Source organism: Homalodisca vitripennis, chromosome 4 (genome assembly GCF_021130785.1).
Source record: "Homalodisca vitripennis isolate AUS2020 chromosome 4, UT_GWSS_2.1, whole genome shotgun sequence".
Lineage (NCBI taxonomy): Eukaryota > Metazoa > Arthropoda > Insecta > Hemiptera > Cicadellidae > Homalodisca > Homalodisca vitripennis.
In genome coordinates, this window is record NC_060210.1 from 41,972,384 (window position 1) to 41,984,746 (window position 12,363).

At 33.3% G+C, this 12,363-nt stretch overlaps 1 non-coding gene across 1 annotated transcript; it reads right to left on the minus strand.

Moving 5' to 3' along the window:
• Positions 1 to 11,127: 11,127 nt before the first annotated feature.
• Positions 11,128 to 11,198, minus strand: Trnap-ggg. The gene has a single exon. It is a non-coding gene; the product is annotated as a tRNA-Pro (tRNA).
• Positions 11,199 to 12,363: the final 1,165 nt, after the last annotated feature.

The following is a 12,363-nucleotide window of genomic DNA, read 5'->3' on the forward strand; positions in this document are numbered from 1 at the left end:
ACTTCTATTTTTAATACAAAGTGTTTTTAATGATAGGATTTTTCCGCAATGTTTGAAATTGACAGTAGTTAGGCCACTTTATAAGAAGGGTCCTAAGAACCTTGTAGAAAATTACAGGCCGATTTCCCTAACATCCACTTTTGGTAAATTGATTGAGAAATTTATCTTGGTGAGACTTAAATTCTTTTTCACACAAAACAATCTTTTGTCTGGGTATCAGCATGGTTTTAGGGGAGGTCGGAGCACCATCTCCGCCGCTGCTGATTTTGTACATCAGTCTTTGGATAAGTTAAATAATGGCTTCAGAGTGGCGGGGGTGTGTTTGGATCTCTCCAAAGCCTTTGATCGGGTAAATCATGGTACTCTCTTGAAAAAACTTGTTCAATATGATGTGCCTGTTTATATGGTTAAACTTATTAAATCTTATTTGGGTGATAGAATTCAGTATACTGAAGTGTTATTTGATGATGGTGAGATGCTTGGGAAATTTAAGTCTGACTCTAGAATAATTGATATAGGTGTCCCTCAGGGTCAATTCTGGGTCCTTTCCTGTATGTAGTGTATGTCAATGACTTTCCTAGAGTTGAAAATGTTTTTATGACAATGTATGCTGATGATGTAAGTGGCATGTGCTGGGCTAATAATTTAGAGAGTTTGATAAATGTTCTTGGGAATTTTGTTAATACTGCAAAGTCTTATTTTAAAGACCTTAAATTAGTTCTTAATAGTAATAAAACTGAGATGGTTTCTTTTGGTTTAACTTCGGCAGGATTGAATGTGTCAGTCACATCAGATAACGGGGTTGAATTAACAAGTAATGATTGTGTTAAGTTTCTTGGTCTATTCATAGACAAATGTTTTTCCTGGACAAATCACATTAATCATGAAAGGTCAAAATTGCTGTCAGGAATATTTTTGTTGAGACGTCTTTCTGTTTATTTTGATATTGTAACTCTAAGGAGAGTGTACTTTGGGGTGATATATCCCTTTATCTCTTATGGTTTGTTGTTGTGGGGATGTACCTTTAATTGCCATGTTGAAAAAATCTTTGTCCTTCAAAAGAAGGCACTAAGAGTTATGTCTAAGGTAGATTCAAGGAGGACATGTAAAGACTTGTTTGTTAAGTATGACATAATGACTATTTATGCTATGTATATTTTCCAGGTAGTTGTACTTGTAAAAGAAGATGAAGTCTATACAATGTTAGGCTCTAATATACACAATCACAACACAAGGCAGAGATCTGATTTTTACAGACTGAGGCAAAATTACTCTCGAACTGAAAACAGCCCCTTTATTAAGGGAGCAATTTTTTATAACAGGCTTCCCAATCATCTGAAACAATTAACGGGGCAAAATTTTAAAACAGGACTGAAAAAGTGGCTAATAAGTAAAGTACCATATTCTTTAAATGATTTGGCCTGAACTCCAAAATTGTGTAGGTAAAGTAGGCTTCATTATTAATTTATTTTAGATCCTAGCTCAATTATTTGCATGTGCTATTTTGCATCTGCATGTACGATATTGCATGTTTTATTTTATTTCATGTATTATGTTAATGATTTGCTTGTTTAGCTTGTATTATAGGCTATTGTATGCATATGTATTTATAATTATAATTGACTGCTTGTTTGACTATGTCTATGCATGTATTATGTTTCAGACAATAAATGAAAAAAAAAAAAATCCTCATCCTTTTTTTGACCGAGAGAATGAAGGAAGTGTCTGTGAAGAAATCTGTCGCTTAGGATCTCGTGGGAATAAGCTAAAACAGGATCAAATCCCCACAAGAGGCAAGGACTCCATCTAAGCCTCATTCGTTCACTCTCACACCTCAAAGTTCAGGCCTTGAGGAGTAAGATGTTAAGAGCCTTTATAGGCCAACAATAATATCAAGGATGCTTGAATACATGCGTTCAAGTACGTATGAAGTTAAGCATGACGGCATGGGATGTGGATTTTGAAAAGAAAAATCACTATCAATAGCTTCAAACAGATTTGATATGTTTTTTACAATTGAGATTAAGTAAAAATTGTTCATTCAAAACGAGCCAGAAGCGGTCAGAGTATTATTTATTACTTATTTAACGTGATATAAAACATATTACGAATCATTTCTCTGTGAGGTTTAGCTTGTTCCTATTTAATTCTTTTACTTTATCCGCTAAAACTTTGGTTTTGATTTCAAAGCTGAGATGCCATAGTCTTAAAGGATTTGGAACAAATTTAACTCCCTAAATTGAAATAGTGGTGAACTTTTTTTACGATCAGTGAGGGAAACAAACTCAGTGTTCAGTGACTTATCTCTTTTGAATTATCGATATATAATCGTAGATAAATTTATTTTTGGTATTCCTTCCTTTCTAATCATATTTTTAACATCATTCCTACCATTTTGTTTTACTGACCGCCTTTAATCAATCTTTACGGCTTAGGCGAGCTGGGATGCAATAAGATTAACTGTTATGTTGCAATTTATATTTGCAACATTAAAAATGTGTGCTATATAAGATAAAATGTACATATTACATTTTTATACAGTTTTGTGATCTATCTCTTTGAACTTGGATGTAGGTATTTATTTCTTTACTCGTACTGTCTCGTAGTATGAAAAACTACTGTGAAGATTGAAAAGGAAAATTTGTAAAAGCGTCAAAAAAATCAAGAGCATATTATATTGTTTTGGAATGCACCTCAGAACAGACTGTTGACAGATACAGCTATCGTCAAACCCAAGTTCAAATAGAAAAACTAAACTGTCTAAATGTTACTAACCAAGTAATGGACCAATACACGATTATTCTATTACCGTGTGTCTGAGACGTATAAAGGGAATGGACGTTTAACATTGTTAAGCACTACTAGGGTTTCTTTGATGTCCCATCAAGATACAATTATTAAATGTTTCAACACTCTTTCTTTTACTTTCCGATACAACTCTATGTTTCGTCTGTCAAAACACATTGGCCAAACCTATCTTTAACTTATAGCTAAATCATTATTCAATTATTCTGCGTCAATGTTGAATAATGTTACTTTAATTTAAGAAATGCTACGTCAACCTCATCATCTTACAAAAAATATAGTGAGACATTATTGTATAACTACATGTCATGGAATAGTAATATTTTACAACTAATAGTAATAATTTACAAGAATTCAAAAGATCAGTCGAAGTTAATTAATTTGAAAAAAAGGAACGTAAACCAAAATTAATAGATTTTTAGGTTTTCTGTGGCTATTCCTGTGTAACGAACATATCGGGCGTTATATGAATGGGGAAAACCAAGAAAATGGCGCACAGGATTCCAAAAACTGTGTTTACAGTATAAAATGTAGTTGCAATAGGGAATGCATAGGAGAAAAAAAGACTACTAAACGTAAGGATAAAAGAGCACAAAGAAAACACGAGAAAGGATCTCACAGAAAAGTAAAAAATTGCACACCATTGTTGGTCCGAAGACCATCATATGAATTAGGATGAAGCCAACATAATACATCGGGAACCACATTTCTTCAAAAGGAAATTAATTAAGGCAACATACATTAAATTGGCAGACAACCAATCAGTCAATCATCAGTTGAGATTAGGCCGCTTTGGTTGCCAATTCTAAAAAATGAACTAAAGAGAAAACCAAAAGTATCAAACGGATCAGATATTTGTAATAAACCAATGCGGAGTCACAATATGGTTTTAAGAAGTTCATCTCGCATGAACCAATAATAACGAAAGGGCCCATTCCTGTCCCCTTCCTATTTATTTCCGCCATCTTTTTTTATCTGCCGTGACGACTACCAGTGACTAGTGCCCTCTGGTCAGTCGTAGGTGGTTAGTAGACGAATGAAGACGTATTGTGACCTGTATTCCGTAGTTCAGTTTCAATGATTACTGTTGTGTATAGTTTTTTATTAAGTGCATGTTTATAGAGTTAGTGAAATTGACAAACAACATGGTGGTTGTGATTCCTGACTTAGGCTTCCTTCACAATCCTTCCATCGTCAAAAATAACCTTCAAACAAAGAATACGGTTTTTGTCAAACTTACAAGGATTGTGCGTTAAAGAAATTATAAGTATGAAAGGATCTAGACAAATTTCTGAATAGTATATTATTTGATATGTTATACGAATTGGTTATAGAGAAAGATCTATTATATATTCTATCTATAAAGATCTATTATTCTATTGTAAGTTGTAAAGTGGCTATTCCTGTGTAACGAGCATATCGGGCGTTATATGAATGGGGAATGTTTGAAAAATAGAGTGAAAGTGTTAGAAAATGTGAACTAAGAGGGATTTTATAAATAACTGACGAACTGTAAGAATTGATAATTCTTTAAATAGAGTGTCAGTAGCAAGTTGAAATGCAAGTTTTAGCAACTGTTTCTGGCATAAAAAAGCAGGCTGTTTAGAGTTGTTTTACTAGCTCTCCCCAAGCGATATTTCCAAATTATAGCATACATTGAATGTAAGCATAGTATACCAGCTTTATCTCACTTGCATTAAGAACATAGTTCAGCTGTCTGAAAGAAAAAATCAACCGACGTAATTGTTTAACCAAGTAATCATATGATATGACTGTCATTATATGATCAAAAATAACTCCAAGATCTTTGTAAGCTATTGTTTTATCTATGCTTTCGCTTGTACATATCATTCAGATAATTTCCATAGCTATGAATTATCAGATGTTTAAAATTGTAGTCACAAATAGAGCAAAGAGATATTGGCAAGAATTTTGTTTTAACAAGTTAAGGGTTAGGTTAATACGTTTTGATCAAAGCATTTCTTTAACGTCATGAGATCACTATGAGCTTTCCTGTGCACAGATAACGAGGTATTACCGTATACATAAATTAAAGTGTCACCTGCAAATAAAAAAAAATTACTGATTAAATTTATTTTCGAAATGTTATTGATATAAATTAAGAATAAAATTGGTCCGAGAGTACTTCCTTGAACAACTCCATAGTCCACTGACAATGAATCACTAGCCACCTCGCAGACAGAAAAAAATTGAAATCTATCACTAAGGCAGCTTGAGAACCACGCAAGTGTGCTTCCACGAACTCCAATAGCTTCAAATTTGTTAATTAGTTTGTCTCTATTTACCGAGTTTTTCTTGAGATCTAGAGAAAAACAAACATTGAGCGATTATCTCTTGATATAGAAGCATTTATTTCTTTATTTAAATCAAATAGAAAATCGTTTACATTTTTATCGCTTCAGAAACCATACTGACACCCTCTCAAGATATTGTTTTGATTAAGATAGGATACTTATTGTTCTTTAATTATTCACTCTAATATCTTGGAAAATACGCTGAGTAAGGAAATCGGTCTTAAAGTACTTTTATTGGTAAATTCATTTGATTTATATAAAGGAAACACTTATTTTTGTTTTTATTATTTTTTGACTAACATTATTTTATTGTTTTATATACACATATGCTGTTAATATTAGTAATTTTTAGCTTCTTTGGTAAAATTAAACAAACTAAGTTTCTTTATTGTACTGTGATAGTCATGGCTTAGCACGTGTTTAACATTTGTTTGTAAAATGGTGTATACCGTATATATATACGGTATACGGTGGACGTTCACGTGACGTACAACGTCCACTTCAGTCACAGTGTCCAGGGTAAACTCACAGTCTAACCTATAGTCATTCGCAATCGGCACCCCACTCGAATCGATTGCATCCCCCAACTCCTGCCCCACGTTTGCAAAAAAAGAATTAAGGCTGTTTGCAGGTTTCTGTATTAAATCGGAAATAATATCAGAAACCGCTGGCAGATGTTTTTTTTTTATAGGAAAGGATGAACTGTTGTTAATTTTTTCACTTACCTAATTTATTACTGATCATAATAGTCTGGGATTATTCTTTGAACTATCGATTTTATCGCGATAATAATCTCTTTTCGCTCGCTTTATAGAGCTACTGAGCTGATGTATGAGATTCCTATAATCGGTTTTTAAAGTTTGTTTTTTTACAGATTTACTAAGTTTATCTCCACGCCTAATCAATTTTATTATTGCCGAGTTTATCCAAGGTTTTAATTTTTTTGGTTCCCAAAGTCTTGTGGTTCTATTAGAGATTTCTCTTTTAGCTATATACATAGTGTTGCAAACTATATTTATAAATTGCTCAGAACAGAATCAGCGCAACCCACAACGGGAGCCCAGTCGACACGAGCCAGGCTGTCGGTGATAAGAGCGTAGTCGATGTAAGAACGAGGCGCGTTGTCAGAGTCGGTGGTAACAATGTCTCGCGACACCGAGATAGTCTGAGTTCGTAAATGTCATCTAATGTTATCTGAGTGGTAGTTACTGATAAGAAATTGTTAACTAAAATAATTAGTCCGTAATTTTGATTCCGTCGTTTTTCAGTAGCTGTATGTTCAAAACCTTGAATCTTTGTCCATTCCTCACTCCCTCTCAGCCAACACTCCGACAGACTATTAAATTTAATTGTTCAAACATGCTATTCAAATTTAAAATTAACTGATCAAAAATATTGGAAAAGCTTCTTATGTTACAATGGAAATTTTTAAACTGTTGCCACTACGATTAATGATTATATATTGTTCCAATGATTGTATATTGTTGTAACAGCGTGGGTTAAAAGTATGAATACACTCTGTTTAGTTATTGATGGACAAGGATGGAGAGATGGAACACGGGACAACTTTCTAGGAAATTACTTATTTACTTATTTCCTAGAAAGGTGTCCCGAGTTCCATTCTTTCATTTTTATTCATAAAAAATTTTACAGAGTGTATACATACTTTTAAATCACACTGTGTGTGTGTGTGTGTGTGTGTGTGTGTGTGTGTGTGTGTGTGTGTGTGTGTGTGTGTGTGTGTGTGTGTGTGTGTGTGTGTGTGTGTGTGTGTGTGTGTGTGTGTGTGTGTGTGTGTGTGTGTGTGTGTGTGTGTGCGCTAATAAAAATTACTTGTAGAAAGCTCAAAGCTCTTCCTATTTAGGTCAGTGAGGGTAATACTCCTCTTCTAGTGCAATGTTTCTGATAGATTTCCAGTACTCGATTGTCATCATTACGAGTATATTTCCAGCCATACTCCTCAATAATTGTTTTTTATTATGTTTCCCGTAGTCTATAAAACTAAGTATTTAAGAATAATAATGAACTGTTGTGGAAAGTTCCTATATTTTGGTATCAAAACCTTCATGAGTATATAAAATAAAATATTAAACTAAATAAGATTAAATATTATTAAATAAATTCTCTAAAAAAGATATCAGTGCAATTGGATCTTATAATAACAGAGAGTCGTGCAGAAAATCTTTTAGGGAGCTTGACTTTCTTACTCTGCCCTGCCTTAACATATTTGGCGTGGTCATGTACCACAATTTAAGTGCACTTTAGTCCGTGGCGGTGATGTTCACCGATGTGAGACAACAAGCAGGGACAACTATAGAGCCTAACATCAAAAACTGAAGCTCTCGCTGCATCTGCCAAAACAAGTTGGTGTCAGACTGATCAATACCACCCGGAAAGTATAAAAAAGTACAACAATCAAAATCAATTCAAAACTCGACTAAAACGCCTGTTGGAGTCTATTGGATTCTACTCTGTATCTGAGTTCAAGATGAACCGCTAGGATTTATGAGAGGCATTGGTTCTGAGATCAGTGAGGATGTGCTTGGTGAATGCGTGGTAACCTTGATAAATTACTTAAAATAAACACTTGAAAAATCGTCTAAAATTGTTTTGAGCTGGACAAACACCCTTGACGTTTGGCTCATTTTCCTCCCTCACTGGACTTGTAAGTATATTGATTTTTGCGAGTTCGTTTGTAATAGATTTATGATAGATTTCATATAGCTTTAAAGGGTAGTTAAGATTTATTATGAGTTATAAGATTATTATAAAACACCGTTATTTTAGGGTTAAATGTTTTCTTTTATTTGGAACATTGTTTTTGAAAACGGTAAATTGCATCGCTAATATAGAGCATGAAAATAGCATTCAATCATAATTTGAAGTAAATAAAATTAAACCAATTTATAGTTCAGTATCAAACATGAAGTGGCAAACCTTCAACAGAGTTTACTGGTATTTATGTAAGCCTCTATGTAAAATGTACGCTTTATATTAAAAATTTTACGTATATTTATCAAAATCATCGTTAACCGATTCAATAATTAAACTAGTCGTCATAAGACAACCCAAATACAGTAATTACAGTGTTATATGTGTTTTGTAGCCATACCCAAATTCATCTGAATAAACGAAGAGTTGGTTCATTCCGTGCGATGGCGGTTTGCCTGGAAATTCATTACCACGACTTGTACCAACTTTGGCACTTGAGTGATTCCGGGAGAGATGCTTGAAAACTAATTTAGGATAATGAATAATGATAAAATGTTGGATCTGTAAAGAACTCACATGTTTAATCAATTAAAATATAAATTATTTCGGTATAAATGGATTTACTATAACATATTATAATATTAATGTTTATGAGAAACGTTTTATAAGATTTTTCCAAGAGCAAAGCTTATAGAATTATAGCATAGTTTATGATTGTACATATTAATTTTAGTACAGTACACATCTTGTACTGTTGAAATTATTTCAAGCAATTTGATTCAATGCTTTACGTTTACATGAAGAAATGACATTGTAAAAAAAGAAATGTTTGGAAAATATTCATACAAGTAAAACTAAGACTGTTTTGTAACTATACAAAGATGAGGGAGAAGGAGTGGTTTTGTAACTATACCACGCTTGCCCATCTACACCGTAAGAAAGCCTAAAGGTCTCATTAGGATTATGATCTGTGATGGATGTCCCTAAGCTTCTTGTCCTAAAGTAAAAAAACTACACAAAGTGAATAAAAATTCAGGACCACCCTGTATAGTTTTCTCAAGTTTTACATACAGAGATATCCCTTGAGTGATGGTGCAATGTGGATAGGATGTTTCATTTGATGATTTTGAATATTTTTGTGTTCCCCTAAAATGCGGGATTTTGGTGGCAACTCAAAAATTTCAAATATTAACCCCTATCAAGTGACTATAAAGGCGCTAACAGAAAAGTCAAATACTGCATATCATTGTTGGTCCGAAGACCATCGTAAGAATTGGGATAAAGCCAACATAATACATTGGTCTCCAAAAAACATTCATTTCATTTTAAAAAAAATTTTAAATAAAATTCGAGGCTTTATAAATTAAATTGGCAAAGCAACCAATCAGTCAATCATCAGTCGAAATTAGGCTCCTTTGGTTACAAATTTTGAAAAATTAACTAAAAAGAATCCTAAAATATGAAACAAATTAGATATTTGTTACGAAACAATTCGGAGTCGTAGTAAGTTGAATTTATCTGCAATGGAACAATAATAAAAAAGGCACATCCACTCCCGTTCCCTCCTTTTTTGCCACCATCTTGTTTCTCTCGTGACGATTGCCATTTACTATTGTCCTCTGGTTAATCATAGGAGGTTGGTCGGCGAATGCAGGTCTGTACTGTCATGTACTCTGTAGTTCTGTTTTAATAATTAATGTTATGTTTTGTTATTTCTAAGCATGTATATAGAGTTAATGAAGTTAACACACATCATGGTGGTTGTGATTCCTGACTTATGCGTGTCACAACGTTCTGGTATGATTTGTGTATTTTAACATAGATTTTAATTATGTGTTAGGTTAGTTATTCACCTGAAGAAGAGATCAGATTGATCAGATTGCAGATATCAAAACGTAGTGTTATTGTTTTTGTCACTGAACAATCGCAAATGTCTGGAGCCTTTGTTTTTTGCAACTTTTTAATACTAACAGTTACACGCAATTTCGTATTGATATACAGGACACAATGGGGATATTTATCCCCATTGAGGCGTAGGGAGGACTGATTTTAGAAACAGCAATATACATATATATTAAAAAGGGACCCTAAGAATATCAATGTGTAATTTAGTACATTCGGTCCAGTAGTTTTTACGTAAATGAGTAAAACACACTAAATTTTAATTAGAAATTAATAAATCTAAGTTTTAGACTTGGAGTGTTCCCGGAAATATTAAAAAGAAGTATTGTTATTCCATTATTCAAAACGCCTAATTCGTTCAAAATAGATAATATACGTCCTATAAGCTTAGTTTCAGTATTTTCCAAGATTCTTGAGAAATGCGTGAAAAAAAGATTAATAAGTTACCTTGCTAGTTTTAATTTTCAAAATCAAAATCAAGTTGGGTTTACAAAAGGCAAATCCATGGAAGACGCGTTGATGGGTTTTGTAAATAAAATACATCTAAGCATGAACAATAAGTGTAAAACGTCTGCCCTTTTCATAGATTTCAAGAAAGCCTTTGATCTCGTAGATCATGATGTGTTGTTGCTAAAAATGGAATCCTTAGGAATTAGGGGAGTAGCGTTAAATTGGTTTAGCAGTTTTTTAAAAGGTAGAATCCAGCAAGTAAAAGTCGGTACTGAACTTAGTGGTTTTTTAGTAGTGCAAAGTGGTGTTCCTCAGGGGTGTGTTTTATCAGCAAATCTATTTTTGATATTTATAAACGATTTGTTAAACATTCAATTTTTTGGAGATATTTATGCTTTTGCCGATGACTTTGGGTACATTTATTCTAACAAAGACAAAAATATAATATACGATGAAATCTGTAATGCCTGAAACAGTTGAGGAAATGGTGTGATTCTAACAAAATGGTTGTTAATGTAAAAAAAAAACTAAATATATAAATTTTGACAGTGTAGATTTTGCTTTCGATAGACCATTTAGATTTCACTCTTCAAAATGTAAAGATTCAATTACTTGTACTTGTGAAGAAATTATTAAAGTTAAGGAATTCAAATATCTAGGGGTAATTCTTGATGAACGTATGTCGTGGAAAAAACAAGTAATGACCATTTATAATAATTTGAAATTTAACCTTAGGAAGTTTTATTATTTAAAAAATTTCTGTGGTACAAAATTCTAGCGTATTTGGCGGTTTCTTTCACATATGTGTTTAAATAACCAAACTAACATATGATCGGAAGACCAAATACCTGTCAAATGACTTCTATTTACATTCCTTAAATTTGTATAAATGGCAATAGCCGAATTTAATTTATTTCAATAAACATTGAATCGCAAAAAGTACTTGCTCCGCCGGGACTCGAACCCGGATCTCTCACTTCCCGGGTGAATGTGCTACCATTACACCACAGAGCCCTCACTTTTTACGATTCAATTATTTTGTATTTGGCGGTTTCTTTCACATATGTTTTTAAATAACCAAACTAACATATGATCGGAAGACCAAATACCTGTCAAATGACTTCTATTTACATTCATTATAATTGATGTATGTAATAAATTGTAATAAATGCCAAATACAAAATAATTGAATCGTAAAAAGTGAGGGCTCTGTGGTGTAATGGTAGCACATTCACCCGGCAAGTGAGAGATCCGGGTTCGAGTCCCGGCGGAGCAAGTACTTTTTGCGATTCAATGTTTATTGAAATATATATATATATATATATATATATATATATATATATATGTATATATATATATATGAATGTTTATATTTTATATTTATATAATGAATAAAAATCCATCAAAAGTACCATATAATATAAGTACAAAATTCGTTTAAATGTATTTTTAATTCTGAATTTAAAGGTTCTTCTTATAAATGGTCTATTGCAATGCACTAATCCTCGAGAGTCTTTAACGCATTCCAAAATTGGACTGGGAAACCTACCAGTTTACAATTTCAGTTGTCTTACACAATGCCGTAAACAACCAATCAGGTCCATCTAGAGAAATTTATAACCCTTTACCATATTGCCAATGATTATGAAGACGATGGTGATCTATGAAAATGCTCATGCCACGTTAATCATATCCAAAACCTAAGAAAACAGCGACCTACTTAAGAATAGAAGATCACCCGCTATTCTTTTGGGAGTAGAACAAGCCTTATACCCGCATCTCCACCCTTCCCTGTGTTTGTTACGGTCCTGGAAAATGCATACCTAGGAATTCCATACAACGTCTCCAAAGACACCCTAATGACCACAAACTCAACAAACAGTGACATTGTTGATTCTACAGTGGGGAAAAACCACATAGAACAATTTTTATAAATAGTCAGTCTTGCTATTTGTAAAAATACTGACCGTCTTGCTCCTATACTGTGCACGAAAATTCTCACGAAAACTCTATATAATATGACTTCTACCTGAAAACCTGATAAGGATCCATAGAGACCACCCAGCACTGAAACCTTACATCGCCGCTCGCACACCCACAGCAAACCATCAGGGAAGCGCGCGCCCATGGTGGCGAACGGGATGCCGGATCAAAACTAACTAGGTGAAAATAAGAACAC